This window comes from Macrobrachium rosenbergii, chromosome 4 (assembly GCF_040412425.1).
Source record: "Macrobrachium rosenbergii isolate ZJJX-2024 chromosome 4, ASM4041242v1, whole genome shotgun sequence".
Classification (NCBI taxonomy): domain Eukaryota; kingdom Metazoa; phylum Arthropoda; class Malacostraca; order Decapoda; family Palaemonidae; genus Macrobrachium; species Macrobrachium rosenbergii.
Genome location: NC_089744.1, coordinates 62,722,582 through 62,737,581, shown reverse-complemented (window position 1 = coordinate 62,737,581; position 15,000 = coordinate 62,722,582). Strand labels below are relative to the sequence as shown.

General features: G+C 34.8%; 1 protein-coding gene across 1 annotated transcript in view; it reads left to right on the top strand.

Moving 5' to 3' along the window:
* The window catches only part of LOC136837865 (transcriptional regulator ATRX homolog), a 118,020-nt gene that overhangs the window by 25,848 nt on the left and 77,172 nt on the right, over positions 1-15,000 (top strand). The window lies entirely within an intron of this gene.

The window sequence follows — 15,000 nt, the reverse complement described above, 5'->3', positions numbered from 1 at the left end:
ACACTGATTTTGCTGAATTATAAATGAAACGTTTGAATTTTACGAAACTGAATTTGCTGAATTAAAATTGAGATGTTTGAATTATACGAAAATTAATTTGCTGAATTAAAAATGAAACGTTTGAATTTTACGACACTGAATTTGCCGAATAAAAAATGAAACGTTTGAATTTTACGAAATTGAATTTGCTGAATTAAAAAGGAAACGTTTGAATTTTACGACACTGAATTTGCCGAATTAAAAATGATACGTTTGAATTTTTCGACACTTAATTTCCTGAATTAAAAATGAAACGTTTGAATTTTACGAAACTGAATTTGATGAATTAAAAATGAAACGTTTGAATTTTACGAAACTAAATTTGCTGAATTAAAAACGAAACGTTTGAATTTTACGACAATGAATTTGCCGAATTAAAAATTAAAAGCTTGAGTTTTACGACAATGAATTTGCCGAATTAAAAATGAAACGTTTGAATTTTACGAAACTGAATTTGATGAATTAAAAATGAAAAGCTTGAATTTTACGACAGTGAATTTGCCGAACTAAAAATGAAACGTTTGAATTTTACGAAAGTGGATTTGCTGAATTAAAAATGAAACGTTTGAATTTTAAGACACTGATTTTGCAGAATTAAAAATGAAAAGCTTGAATTTTACGAAACTGAATTTGCCGAATTAAAAATGAAACATTTGAATTTTCCAACAACTTGTCATCGCCGAACATTTTTGAATCGATGTTCTCAATTACAGCATTTCAGCGAATATCGATTTGATAAAATGAAGAGGCCAAGTAGTATCCCCTGTGAAATTAGTCTGACAGGCAAGCAGCTGTACGTATTAATCACTCTTCATTACTCGACTTTTTAATTATGGTGGCATGATGAACAGTAATCCCATTGACTGTGCTCGTTCGTCGCTTGTGTGTAACAGTATCATCATATATGCCCATATTCGTCGTCAAATCGTCAGCATTATACCTTTAGATCTTTAATTAAATCTTATAATAAAATTTTTAATATGCTGAACTTGTTGATAAAATTTTTACTTTTCTGTGTTACTAACTCAGTCTGCAATTTCCTGCCGTCTGTACCTCGATATGAGGCAATCGAACTGTACTGAATAAGAAGAAAAAGAAAGAAAATAAGAAAAAAAGAGAAATTTGAGGAACGGAGAATATTTCTCAAACACCTTCAAAATATGTGTCAGTATTTTTCACACTGAAGCGGAGACATGATGTCTCGAAGCTGTTTATGAAATAGTCGTTATTCGTAAAACTTTTCCGCTTTTTTTTTTTTTTTTGCTGTTTTATCCCTGTTTATTGTACCTCAACGTTTGATCTTGTGTACTGGCATTCTTCCAGATTTTAAGTAATCAAATGTGTGTAATGTTAAATTTAACTCTATTCCCTTCTTTGTAGTTATAAAAACTCCTTTTGGGGACATACTGTATAAAACACACACACACACACACACACACACACACACACACACACACATACATATATATATATATATATATATATATATATATATATATATATATATATATATATATATTATATATAATGTATATATTATAGAGACAGAGAGAGAAATTCACCTTTGCGTATTGTTTTGATGGCTGTTTGCCAAGATGTTAACAATTATTTGATCTGATAACAGCCTCAAAAGTACCAGTGATTTTACTCCAAAAAAATACAAACTGTTGAATTTGCTTTAAAACCATTTCCTTTATTTTAATCTGATAAAATGAACCATTATTTGAGCTATCTAATTATTTTATCTCTTTTTTTTTTTTTTAGTCGGCTGACTAAGCAGCTGCTCAGGCTGGGGACGCCAATCAGCTGTTCTTTGCACCGAATAAAAACGCACCTCCGACAGTGCTCTGTTCTCCGTTATTCTTTTTTCGCCCTCTTTCTTATTTATCACCAAGCTATCTCTCTCTCTCTCTCTCTCTCTCTCTCTCTCTCTCTCTCTCTCTCTCTCTCTCTCTCTCTCTCGTCCTTGCAAAATATTCACATCTAAACAGCGGGAAAAATTCCGTCTGTACCAAATACCGTTAAGGAGATGAATAATATGCTTGAACATTTTCACAGACATCAATAAAAAAAAAATGAGTGGGAGAATCTTACGTATTCCTCATATTAATTGTCATTCGGGTTAATAAGAAATATATAATTTATATTACAAGTATCTCACGAAGTATTCCAGATCTTTAAAGACTTAATTTCTTAAATCAGTTAAATCTGGCCATTAGGTTTTTGGTCCCACGCACTGAATAATTTATAGTTGAAACGAATAACTTTATTAATTTCATCATCAATTTAACTGCCACCATCAAATGACCTGATTTATTTTGTTAATGAGGTGAATCTTTCTATATTGCTACATTTGCTGGCTTCATAAAAATGAAATCGATACTCACACATATTTTCATCCATGTTTCTAAGTTTCTCTGATGTTAGAATGTTATTACTACATAGAAAATTTAATGACAGGATATTACATATAGTGGAACTCGGTATAATTCACGCTTATCAGGAGCCGAAATGTCACGAAACTGTTTATAAATTATATTAAAATCCTTTAACTTCTGGACTTATTATTTTCATTCAAGCTCGATGCTGACATTTAGCAATGCAAAATCTATTTACTAAGTGAAGCCACTGCGATAAAAAAAAATGCAATAAATACTACAATTTTTCAGTGTATTATTGCACAGGGAACAACTCAACCTATCCTTAGCAATATGCACATAAGCTCGCAAAGCAAAGGGAAATATGTTATTCTGAGAATCAGAGACTCTCTCGCTGGCTCACTCCTGACAAGACTGCAAGGCTTCAGTGAGAAATTCAATAAAAAGGCGACCTGGTTGTATGAGCAAAGTAAAATTTGTATGTACTTTACGCCAAGAATCACAGGTCAATATGAAAATTTTATCTAAAACATCAAAAGCAAATTCTATATCAAGACAGGTTATAGAAGTATCAGTACTGAATCTTGAGTGTCCACCAGTTCCAAGCAGATTTTCTTACATAAAATCCAAATACCTATTTTAAAATTGAGCTTTATAATGCTTTACAATTCTCCAACTGAATCATGATTTCCCCACACAGACACACACTCAAATGTCTTCGAGATTACAAGTGTAAAAAGCGTTTAGAAGCGAGCGGGAAAGTGAAAAATGACTCAAACATTCTGACACACGCAGCAGCCCCGTGTCAATGATGACGCAGAATTTCCTTTTTCACACACTTCCCGACTGGCCCCTGGGGAGCACCCGACATCAACCAGCAATTCTGCAACACTCACGGCGAGCGTGCAGTATTGTTGCTATGCTCCCAGGGCGTCAATTTTAAGTTAGTTTTGCTTGCGGGAATGCGTGTAACCAAACACAACTAAGTACAACAAAGAATGGTGTTCCACACTGCAGGCACAATAGAGCAAACAAAAAGGCGAATCACCATTATGCATGCGATGCCCTCTTTAGGCAACGCCCATGAAATTTCAGAGATGAGCTGATTTTCACGAATATTACTTAGTGGTGATAAACGTGAGGCCAGAATTGAAAATGACACGAGTGTGCTCGTAAACCAAAATTAATAATAATAATAATAATAATAATAATAATAATAATAATAATAATAATAATAATAATAATAATAATAATAATAATTCTACATATTTCATGATGAAAATGAAATAATATGTAAACTCCAAATTACATCCTAATTACATCTTTGATGCCAACTATTTGAAATAATAATAATAATAATAATAATAATAATAATAATAATAATAATAATAATAATAATAATAATAATAATTCTATAGATTTCTTGATGGAAATAAAGTAATATATAAACTACAAATTACATCCTAATTACATCTTCTCTGATTATCACCTGCTTGAAATTAATAATAATAATAATAATAATAATAATAATAATAATAATAATAATAATAATAATAATAATAATAATAATAATGAACCAAACAAAAACTTTCAGTTTTCTTCTGAAGATGGAAAGAGAAACCCACAAGATTCCTGTGTATAACTTGTTTACTTGTAATATGTAAATATGTAAATATGTAAATATTTACACGTAATATGTAAATATTTACAAGTAAACAAGTTATACACAGGAATAATAATAATAATAATAATAATAATAATAATAATAATAATAATAATAATAATAATAATAATAATATTATTATTATTATTATTATTATTATTATTATTATTATTATTATTATTATTATTATTATTATTATTATTATTATTATTATTATTATTATTATTATTATTATAAAGATGAAAATACAATAAAACATAAACCCCAAATTACCTTTTCCCGTATGTCATATTTGTCATAGTAAAATTTAAAAAACTGCACGGTGAATACCTTGCAAAAAATAAAAATAATATTTAAATAATAATAAAGCAAAACCATAAAACTTAATTTACGCACAGAGTAGGCCCTTGATATATTTTCTTCGCTAACAAAATCGACAGCAATAAAAATAATACTTCATATATTTTACCGATCCGGAAACATAAGTCATGAACATAAAACGAATATACAGCCCCTCATTTGACCTAGTTCAATATGTCAGCAATTTGGTTCCCAGGGCATCGCAGCCAATGTCAATGAAAAGTTCAGTTTACTTAATAGATAACATTATTCAACTTGATTGATATTGACGAAAAATAGATCATTGTTTACCGTTAAAAATCAAAAAGAAATTGGAAAGAAATTAAACAAAATATGAGGATTTCTGCTGCAGTGGATTGGTTATGGATTCTGAGAGAGAGAGAGAGAGAGAGAGAGAGAGAGAGAGAGAGAGAGAGAGAGAGAGAGAGAGAGAGAGAGATCTGTGTATATTTCTCAAGAAAGAGACAAAGAGAAATAGGTTGACACATTTCTCAAAGAAAAATTGAAAAATTGGTCCTTGGACGAGAGAGAGAGAGAGAGAGAGAGAGAGAGAGAGAGAGAGAGAGAGAGAGAGAGAGAGAGAGAGAGAGAGAGAGAGAGAAATCTGTGTACATTTCTCAAGAGAGTGACAGAGAAAAATAGGTTGATATATTTCTCAAAAAAAAAATTGAAAAATTGGTCCTTGATATATATCTCAGAGAAGAATTGAAAAACTGGTCCTTGGAGAGAGAGAGAGAGAGAGAGAGAGAGAGAGAGAGAGAGAGAGAGAGAGAGAGAGGACGAATTTTTCGATACATTAACTCTCAGTAACTGCAACATTTTACCTCAAACACCCTACTGTCTGAAAGTCGAACAAACCACAATTAAAAAAACCTTTCAACATATATGACGTGAACTAAAACCTATCTGTCAACTACTACATTAAATGAAAATTCTCTTTCGTGGAGAAGTCCGGAGGTTGTGTATGGTTTAAGGCGGTGAATAAAATAGGCGAAAACTGTAAACATATATCCCATCCACATCCATCAAGCGGATAGTTATAGCGTCGTAACACTATCGTCTGCCAAGAATAATAGGAGCCTGGGAGTCGCTCATTTTCTTATGAAAAAAGGGCCCCTGGGAGATAAAAAAAAAAAAAAAAAAAAAAATCTTTCTTTATTTAACGTCTTCTTCTTTTCGTTTTCTAAGAATATACGCGATCAAAATGAGGCCCATCTAAAAAAAAAAAAAGGATACATCCCTGGATTCTATGTTGTAAATAAGAAATTCCAGGCTCATCTACAAAAAATAAACTAAGGAAAAAAAAAGGATATATCCTTGGATTCTATGCTGTAAATAAGGGATTCTAAGCCCCCCCTACTCATTCTGTTATTTCTTTTTTTCTTTTTAGTAACCACTAACAAAAGGAAGGTCAGATGCCAAATTACTTTTTATCCCCAGTTCTAGTCGGTAGAAGGAAAACTCATTGGGATATATCAAATGCGTCGACTTGTGACATGAATGGAATAATTGGTTTCTGATTGTGAATGGTTATAGGTTATAGGTACACACTCCTCTGAAACGGACACACACACACACACTGTTGAAGGAATATATATATATTTCATACATACAGGTTATATATATATATATATATATATATATATATATATATATATATATATATATATATATAATGCACAGAAATTGTTGAAGGAATTTTATGATGCTTTCATGACGTCAGGTTGAACAACACACACACATATATCTCTCTCTCTCTCTCTCTCTCTCTCTCTATCTCTCTAATGTGTGTGTGTGTCATATAGCACACACACACATTTATATATGTGTGTGTGTGTGTGTGTGACTAGAGAGGGAGTGAGGAGCTAGGTTGTTCAGCCTGACGGTCATGAAAGCATCATAAAATTCCTTCAACAATTTCCTTCGAAAACAGAGTCGGGAGAATTCGACGACGAAAAACGGGATTCGTCTCTGCGAAAAAAGTCAGCCCATTTTCAGAGCACGGGGCATAATCTCCAAAAACGAAGTGCCGCCTGTTTGTAAACAAAGAGATCTGTGAATGTTTGGTCTAAAAAAAAAAAAAAAAAAAAAAAGATCTCTCCGGAGCTCCGTTTTTTTTTTCACGCCCTAATTTTACTGATGCAATTAGGCTCCATGGAGCACAAGGGAGCCCAGGCGATGGTCACGGGGAGAGCAATAATACAAGTCTCAATGGCAGTTTCATGTTCCCTCTTTGTCGGGGAAAGTCGACGATGAATGTCATTAAAGTGGGCATGACCCGCCTGCTTCATTTGAGAGAGAGAGAGAGAGAGAGAGAGAGAGAGAGAGAGAGAGAGAGAGAGAGAGAGAGAGAGCTGCATATACTTCTCAGTGAAAACTAAAGTTCGTGCTTGCATAAGAAAGAGACAGCGATGGATAGGTTAATATATTTCACAAAGAAAAAAACAAAACTTGTTGCTTGGACGAGAGAGAGAGAAAAAAAATCTGTATATATTACTCAAAAGAGAGAGAGAGACAGGGGAAATAGGTTCCAGTAATTCTCAAACAAGATAAAAATAAAACTTGGCGCTTGAACGAGAGAGAGAGAGAGAGAGAGAGAGAGAGAGAGAGAGAGAGAGAGAGAGAGAGAGAGAGCTCTGTACATATTTCTCAAAAGAGAGAGACAAGGAAATAGGTTCTTATATTTTTTCAAAGAAAAATCAAAACTTGGTGTTCTGAGAGAGAGAGAGAGAGAGAGAGAGAGAGAGAGAGAGAGAGAGAGAGAGAGAGAGAGAGAGAGAGAGAGCTCTGTATATATATCTTAAAAGAGAGAGAAGGAAATAGGTTCCTATATTTTTCAAAAAAAAATCAAAACTTGGTGTTCTGACGAGAGAGAGAGAGAGAGAGAGAGAGAGAGAGAGAGAGAGAGAGAGAGAGAGAGAGAGAGAGAGAGAGAGAACTCTGTTTATATCTATTAAAAGAGAGAGACAGGGAAATAGGTTCCTATATTTTTCAAAGAAAAAATCAAAACTCGGTGCTCTGACACGACAAAGAGAGAGAGAGAGAGAGAGAGAGAGAGAGAGAGAGAGAGAGAGAGAGAGAGACTCTGTTTATATCTATTAAAGAGAGAGACAGGGAAATAGGTTCCTATATTTTCAAAGAAAAATCAAAACTCGGTGCTCTGACACGACAAAAGAGAGAGAGAAGAGAGAGAGAGAGAGAGAGAGAGAGAGAGAGAGAGAGAGAGAGAGAGAGAGAGAGAGAAACCCTGTTTATATCTCTTAAAAGAGAGGGACAGGGAGACAGGTTCCTATATTTCCCAAGAGAAAAATATTAGAACTTGGTGCTTGGACAGAAGAGAGAGAGAGAGAGAGAGAGAGAGAGAGAGAGAGAGAGAGAGAGAGAGAGAGAGAGAAGCTGCAAACACTTCAAAACTCAGGACTTGAAGGGCGGCGGGATAATCACTTTTCGGCGGCAATCGATAATGCATAAACTGAAATCACTTCAAGAATGCGAACATAAAACATAAACGATCCTTATCCTTTATTATTACGCCAGTCGAGCCAAAACTCTCCCGTCTCGAGTATCTCTTCTCAGGCTCCTTATTATTCTCCTCTTCATTTTTTACGTCATCGAAGCTTCAGAGCTCCAGCCGTCTCATTATTCTCTCTCTCTCTCTCTCTCTCTCTCTCTCTCTCTCTCTCTCTCTCTCTCTCTCTCTCTCTAGTTTCCACCAAAGGCATGAGAGTGGTGAGAGGATTTCATTTTGTTCCTTGATATTACAGTTTATGAGACTCATGAGATATCTCCACTTTCCCCACGTTTCCAACTTTCCGTTCACCTAACATTTGGCTTTGAGCTGCATTTCTTCTCTGTACGTCTGTCAGACTGCCTGTCTGTTACGCATGCACGCACATGCACACATAAAAATCAAACAGTCAAGCATATATTAGTCTGTCTAGTATGTTTTCTTTTATATTTTCATTCCGTCAGCACCATTAACTTCAAAATCCGTGAGAAATTACCTCTGCTATGAACGACTTTTTTTTTGTGTCAAAGATTAATTTTCAAAATGTTAGAATCAATATAAAGCAAGTAAAAGATGCGCCGAAGTTTCTTCGGCGCAATCGAGTTTTCTGTAAAGAGTATAATGCTGTATGAAACTCTCAGCCAAGGCCCATGGAACTTTCTGCCACGGCCCGGTGGTGGCATGTGTTGTTGGCACCTATAGCGTTGACCGACGCACGATTATGGCTAACTTTAACCTTAAATAAAATAAAAACTACTGAGGCTAGAGGGCTGCAATTTGGTGTTTGATGATTGGAGGGTGGATGGTCAGCATACTAGTTTGCAGCCTTCTAGCCTCTGTAGTTTTTAAGACCTGAGGGCGGACAGAAAAAGTGCGGACGGACAGACAAACAGCCATTTCAATAGTTTTCTTTTACAGAAAACTAACAGGTTACACTGAATTAACTGAGATACCTACTGAAAGATTAACTCCCAATTTCTCTCCTGTTATAGCCCTCCCTTGTTTTCCAATTTGGAACCTATTTTCCAATATTTCGAAAAAAAAGTTCGGACTTTCGTATCTCGGCAAGAAAAACTCATCCTTCCATAACACATTCTCATATATCAGGCATTTTCCAAAATACAGCTTATATAGGACATTCTTTTTTTTCCTCACGTCCCCAGGCTATTTCCTTTTTGCTTGAATTGCAGTTTCCCCAAAACGAAAATAGAGCCAATTATCCACGCCATAAATACTTACGGGATCTTCTGAACGCCATTACCGAAAGCCTGTGCGCTCAACGACAAGGTAAGGGGGAAAAATGAAAATAAAACGCGAGTTTTTTTTTTTCTTGAAAGATGATTGGCGATGTTTCTAAATTTCTGAAATTGAAGGTTTATCTTTTATTCATTCTGTAACTGAAACTCAAAAGAAGATTTCCCGTGCTCTTCTCGATACAGAAACTGGGTTTTAAGTACAATTCTTAAAAAAGACAACTCCAGCCTTAGACTGGTCTTCGTCAGCTTTGCGATGAAAAAATGAAAAGACTTCTGAACTATTGAAAAGTCAATTAACTTTTATATTACAACATTAACAGACCCGCAGTCAGAACTGCAAAAATTCAGGAATGTAAAATTCTTAAAAAAAGAAAACCATCAGTCACTTTAATTTCCGTCGCCAAATAAATCAACTTTAACCGCTCAAATTATATGATATGAAAAAGGATATTTTTTTTTTTTTTTTTGGCTAATACGAACGAAGTACCAAGAGTCTTCCCTTTCATTTAAAATGTTCTTCAGTAAAGCCAGTTTTTAACACTGAACTTCGCTGTACCTAGAACGGCCATCAGTTATGACGAACACAATGTCATCTACCAACTGTAGGCCACACACACACACACACACACATATATATATGTGTGTGTGAACAGTAATTAATGGTAGTAATTAATGGTATTGAACCAGCAGCAACAGTTCAAATCTTATTCATTCACATAAAGGACCATTTTTCAGACTTCCCGACATTTTCTCTCTCTCTCTCTCTCTCTCTCTCTCTCTCTCTCTCTCTCTCTCTCTCTCTCTCAAAGCTGGTCAAAGTCAACTTTCATAAAATTCACCGAAACCCTCGTAGTGCTCCGATAAAAAAAAAAAAAAAAAATAGGACTGACAAATCAAGAGAAGAATCATACATGTCTACTCACTTAAGATTTGAATAGATGATGTCTTATCATTCATCAAAAGAGGGCCAAAGAAATCGCGAAGAACTTGGCGGACGCATCAGCGAACTGTTCAAGAAATCACGAAGAAATGCCATTAAGCCTGCAAGCCTCTTACATCTTTCAATCAGTCTTCGCTACTGACAAAAGTGTTAGAAAGGTTACACAAGCATAACAAATGAACTGAAGGGAAGAGGGGAGCTTTCGGCTACATCATATAAGGGTAAGTTAGATGACCTGGTTGAGAGTTAGTTTTTCGTAATTATAACCAGCAGTAATCTGGTCGTGGTAAGGTTGACTAACCGATTCTTAAAAGTAGAACCTGAATCAAAAAAAAAGGAATATTGACCACAGTATATATTTTCATGAAGAGAAATCTTGGAAAAGCCTACAAGTCTTTTGAAGTGGAGGGGGGCGGGTATACCAGTAGTGAGACACGAAACATTATAGGATGAACTAAATCTAGCAATCTGAGACGATGATTAATAGTTATTCAATTCACCATATACTGTACGTATGCATATATATATATATATATATATATATATATATATATATATATATATATATATATATATATATATATATATATATATATATATATATATATATATATATATATATATATATATATATATATATGTATGTATGTCTGTATGTATGTATGTATACATAGTGTGTGTGTGTGTATTTATATATATATATATATATATATATATATATATATATATATATATATATATATATATATATATATATATATATATATATCACTGAAATCAAACAGCATAAAGTATTTAATGAATTCCACTGACCAAAACAAGCTGGAGTGGGCTGAAAGAATTTCCCTCCATATACTTTCGGCTTTGATGCTAAATGGCTGAAACGTACAGAAGTCCCGTCCCATCAGTCAGCCTCAAACTATGATAAATGGGCCAAAGCATCGCGTAGCTAACCTACTCCTGAAACTTTCAGCTTCATTTTTTCCAGTGTTATTTCTTTATTTTATTTTCGAGGTGGAACAGAATGAATATGCAGCTCGGAGCTCATTACGGCAGAATTAAACGCTTGGGTCTGATTTGCGTCAGGCTTATTTACGACTGATGTGACGTGCCTGGCATACAAAACACTTTCGGAGGGATTTATGGTTTTAAGGGCCCCTCTGAGACACACATATACTGTACATATCCCCCCTACTCATTAACGTGAATAGCGAGTTTCATGACGAGATGAGACTGGCTTCGCGTTTGGTGGTTTGCTCTTTCTCCGTCGCTTTCGTCGTTTTGAAGTTCAAAAAACTGCTTGGATGAAAATGTGCGCCCTCTCCAAAGCTATCTGTATTTGACTATGGTGATGTCGATGGAAAAAAGTTATTAACTTTATTAAACCACTTCCTGAAGTCTAAGAAACCAAACTGCAATTGCATGGTTGAAAATGTTTTCCTCTGCTACGCTCCATCTCTTAAAGTTATCTGTATTTGACTATGGTGACATCGATGAAAAATAGTTATTAACTGTATTCAAACATTTCCCAACGTCTACTAAACCAGAATTGTAAATGCATGGATGTAAATGCTTTTCTTCTGCTACATTCCATCTCCAAAGCTATCAGTATTTGACTATGGTGATATTGATTAAAAATAGTTATTTACTTTATTCATCCACGTCCTTAAGCCTAAGACACCAAACTGCAAAAGCATGCACGAAAATGTTTTCCTCTGCTACACTCCATCTCCAAACTATTTGTACTCAACTATGGTGATATTGATAAAAAATAGTTTTAAACTTTATTCAACCACTTCCTAAAGTCAAAGAAGCCAAACTGTAAATACAGGGATGAAAATGTTTTTCTTCTGCTACACTCCATCTCCAAAGCTATCTCTACTTAACTATGGTTATATTGATAAAAATATTTATTAACTTTATTCAATCGTTTCCTAAAGCTGAAGACACCAAGTTGTAAATATTTTTTATTTAATAACGTTTCCAGTTACTAAATGAAAGTGATGAAAAAAAAATTCGAAAACACAATACTTAAAAATTTCTGATACAAATTGCAATGAGTTAAAGCGACGTACGCCCATCAGCGTCGACCTCTCTCTCTCTCTCTCTCTCTCTCTCTCTCTCTCTCTCTCTCTCTCTCTCTCTCTAAAAGGTAAAAAATTCATGAAACAATACCAGCCATCACTGGAAATCATAACTGTCGTCCACTTAAAACAGCATTGAGATTTTTTTCTTTGCAAATGACACGTGGTTTGAACTTGCATTCACTTTCGCCCGTCAAATATGCATTTTTTCGTCTCCCAGTTCCATCAAAATAACCCTTCACGTCAATCAATAACACAGCTGCGTAATTATCAGTGCCCTGGCACGCATGTCCCTACACACACACACACACACACACACACACACACACACACACACACACATATGGAGTGTGCCTGTGTGAATATGTTGAATTGGTGTATATAAATCAAGCCGTTCTTCCAACACAGGATGGCTCCACAGACAACCTAAACAAAATTCACTGCCAGATTCATACTTCAGCTTGTGAGTGAGAGACGAACACCAGTGCAAAAAGTACCATGAAATTAAAACGTTTATACAACCACACTGATGGATCACCAGCAGTGTGTCAAACATAATCACTCTGCCATTTACTTCTATTTTTTCGCACTCTCTAAGTTTCGGAATACTAAAGCCATTCTATTCAAGTACCTCATCCATCACACATATTTATCCATCATATATATCCATCACTTTCGGATTCTCCCTCTTCTCCTCCTCTTCCGCTCAAACACCTTCAGAATTATTCATTTTCCACCATCCTATGCTCTTCCATTTTCTCAACGACTAAACCATTTGAAAACTGGTCCATTCTTTCACCCACGCTAACATTTTTAGCATTTTTTATACGCTTCCCACGCATTTCTTACCATGACAATCCTGCTTCCACTTATCCCAAAGCATACTAACAATAATTTTTCCTCCTGCTGACATCCATTTATTTACCTCATAATATTTGCCTGCTTTCACTTTCAACCTTTTGATTGACTGACTGATTATGAAATTTAAGTCTTGAAGACCAAGCGCTGGAACCCATCAGGATTATTCAGCGCCGCAATGAAGATGAAATATATAAATTAATGATATCATCGATAGGTGAATGATGACATACTAGTAAAATTCATTGTTAAAATATGAACGTAAAAAATGAAGAATGATATTAGATAAAACCAACAAAAAATAAATACATTTTAAACTTTTATATTTAAAATAACCTTTTGCCACAACAAACACTTTCAAATCATTTCACTGGTTTCAGTAGTTTACTTTTATTATCCACAACCGGTACTAAAATATCTGTAAAAAAAAAAAACACCCATTCTTATACCACAACTTTCCACCTAAATCTGATGCCCATTCTCTGTCATCGCATTTCACCTCATACAAAAAGGTATTAAATAGTCATGAGTCAAACCAGTTCCCTCCCAACTTCGTATTCCTGCATGCTACACACAAAAATGATAAAATATCAAATCATGGTACTTTATATCCTTTAATATCAGGCTTCCTCAGCATCTCTACTTTACATCTCCGTTAATTTGATCACAAGTTTTTTAGAGGTCCTTGTATACCATATGAAGTGAGTTCCTTCTATCTCAAGCCTCACACTAAGCTACTTCAGTATAAACACCTGATCACCACACCATCTTCCTTGTCTAACCCGACACTGCTCTTCGCCTGTCAGTCCTTCTGTTATCTAACCTTACTTTGCCTATCAAAATCCTGCCATAAGTTACGTATATCTTAGTTTAACCAGACCACTAGGGCTGGCCCGAAGGATTAGATTTATTTTACGTGGCTAAGAACCAACTGGTTACCTAACAACGGGACCTACAGCTTTTTGTGGAATCCGAACCACATTATGACGAGAAATGAATTTCTATCACCAGAAATAAATTCCTCTAATTCTTCACTGGACGGTCGGAGAGTCGAACGCGGGGCCAACAGCGTGCTAGCCGAGAGCTCTACCCACCCCGCCAATGAAGAACTAATCCTGCCATAAATTTTCACTGGAATTCTAAGTAACATTATGCCCCTATGAAAATTAACTTACCTCTAAAATTTTTACCCTTATAAAAGGGAATGAATATTACTTTCACTCATTCCTTCAGAAAATTTCTGTCAACGAGATACACGTTACTCACCCCGATCAACCACCCACAAATTCACCAAAATACCACCGCGTCTTGCTTGTAATCCTATCAACTCCCGGTATTTTGCTGTCCTTAATAACAAACTGTTTTCCAGAAGGGATTGTGGCTTCTGAGATTAATCAAACAACATCAGCTACCACAATCATCATTAAATGTTAGACCAACAATAATAACTCAATGTGAAAATGGTCTAAAATTCCTACATCTCAAAATATATATACAACACAGAAGCCTCATTAGAAGCGCGTTGAACCTAACTATACAAGCAGCATATTTGTTTGTACAGTATTTAAATGATTCCTGGATTTTAAGGTTATGTATTCCCAATTTTTCCGATCAACAGTTTTTAATGTTTTGCTTGAAAGCAGAACAAGTGAAACAGACACCAAAATCCAGTTAAAAAAAGGTTATACAGGCCCTTCCTTTTTGGGGTACGATGGCACAAAAAGGACGGTTTTCGCTTTTCTACTGTTTTTCCCTGATTTTCACTTTTACTCTGTGGGAGCTGATAATAAGCTCAGTAATCTGGTAAAACTATTTCAACAATAATAATAAATCTGAAACTTTAGAATACATGAATATTCAAAAGGTGGGTTCGGCAGTTTTGTAATCTGTCTTAAAATATAATAATAATAATAA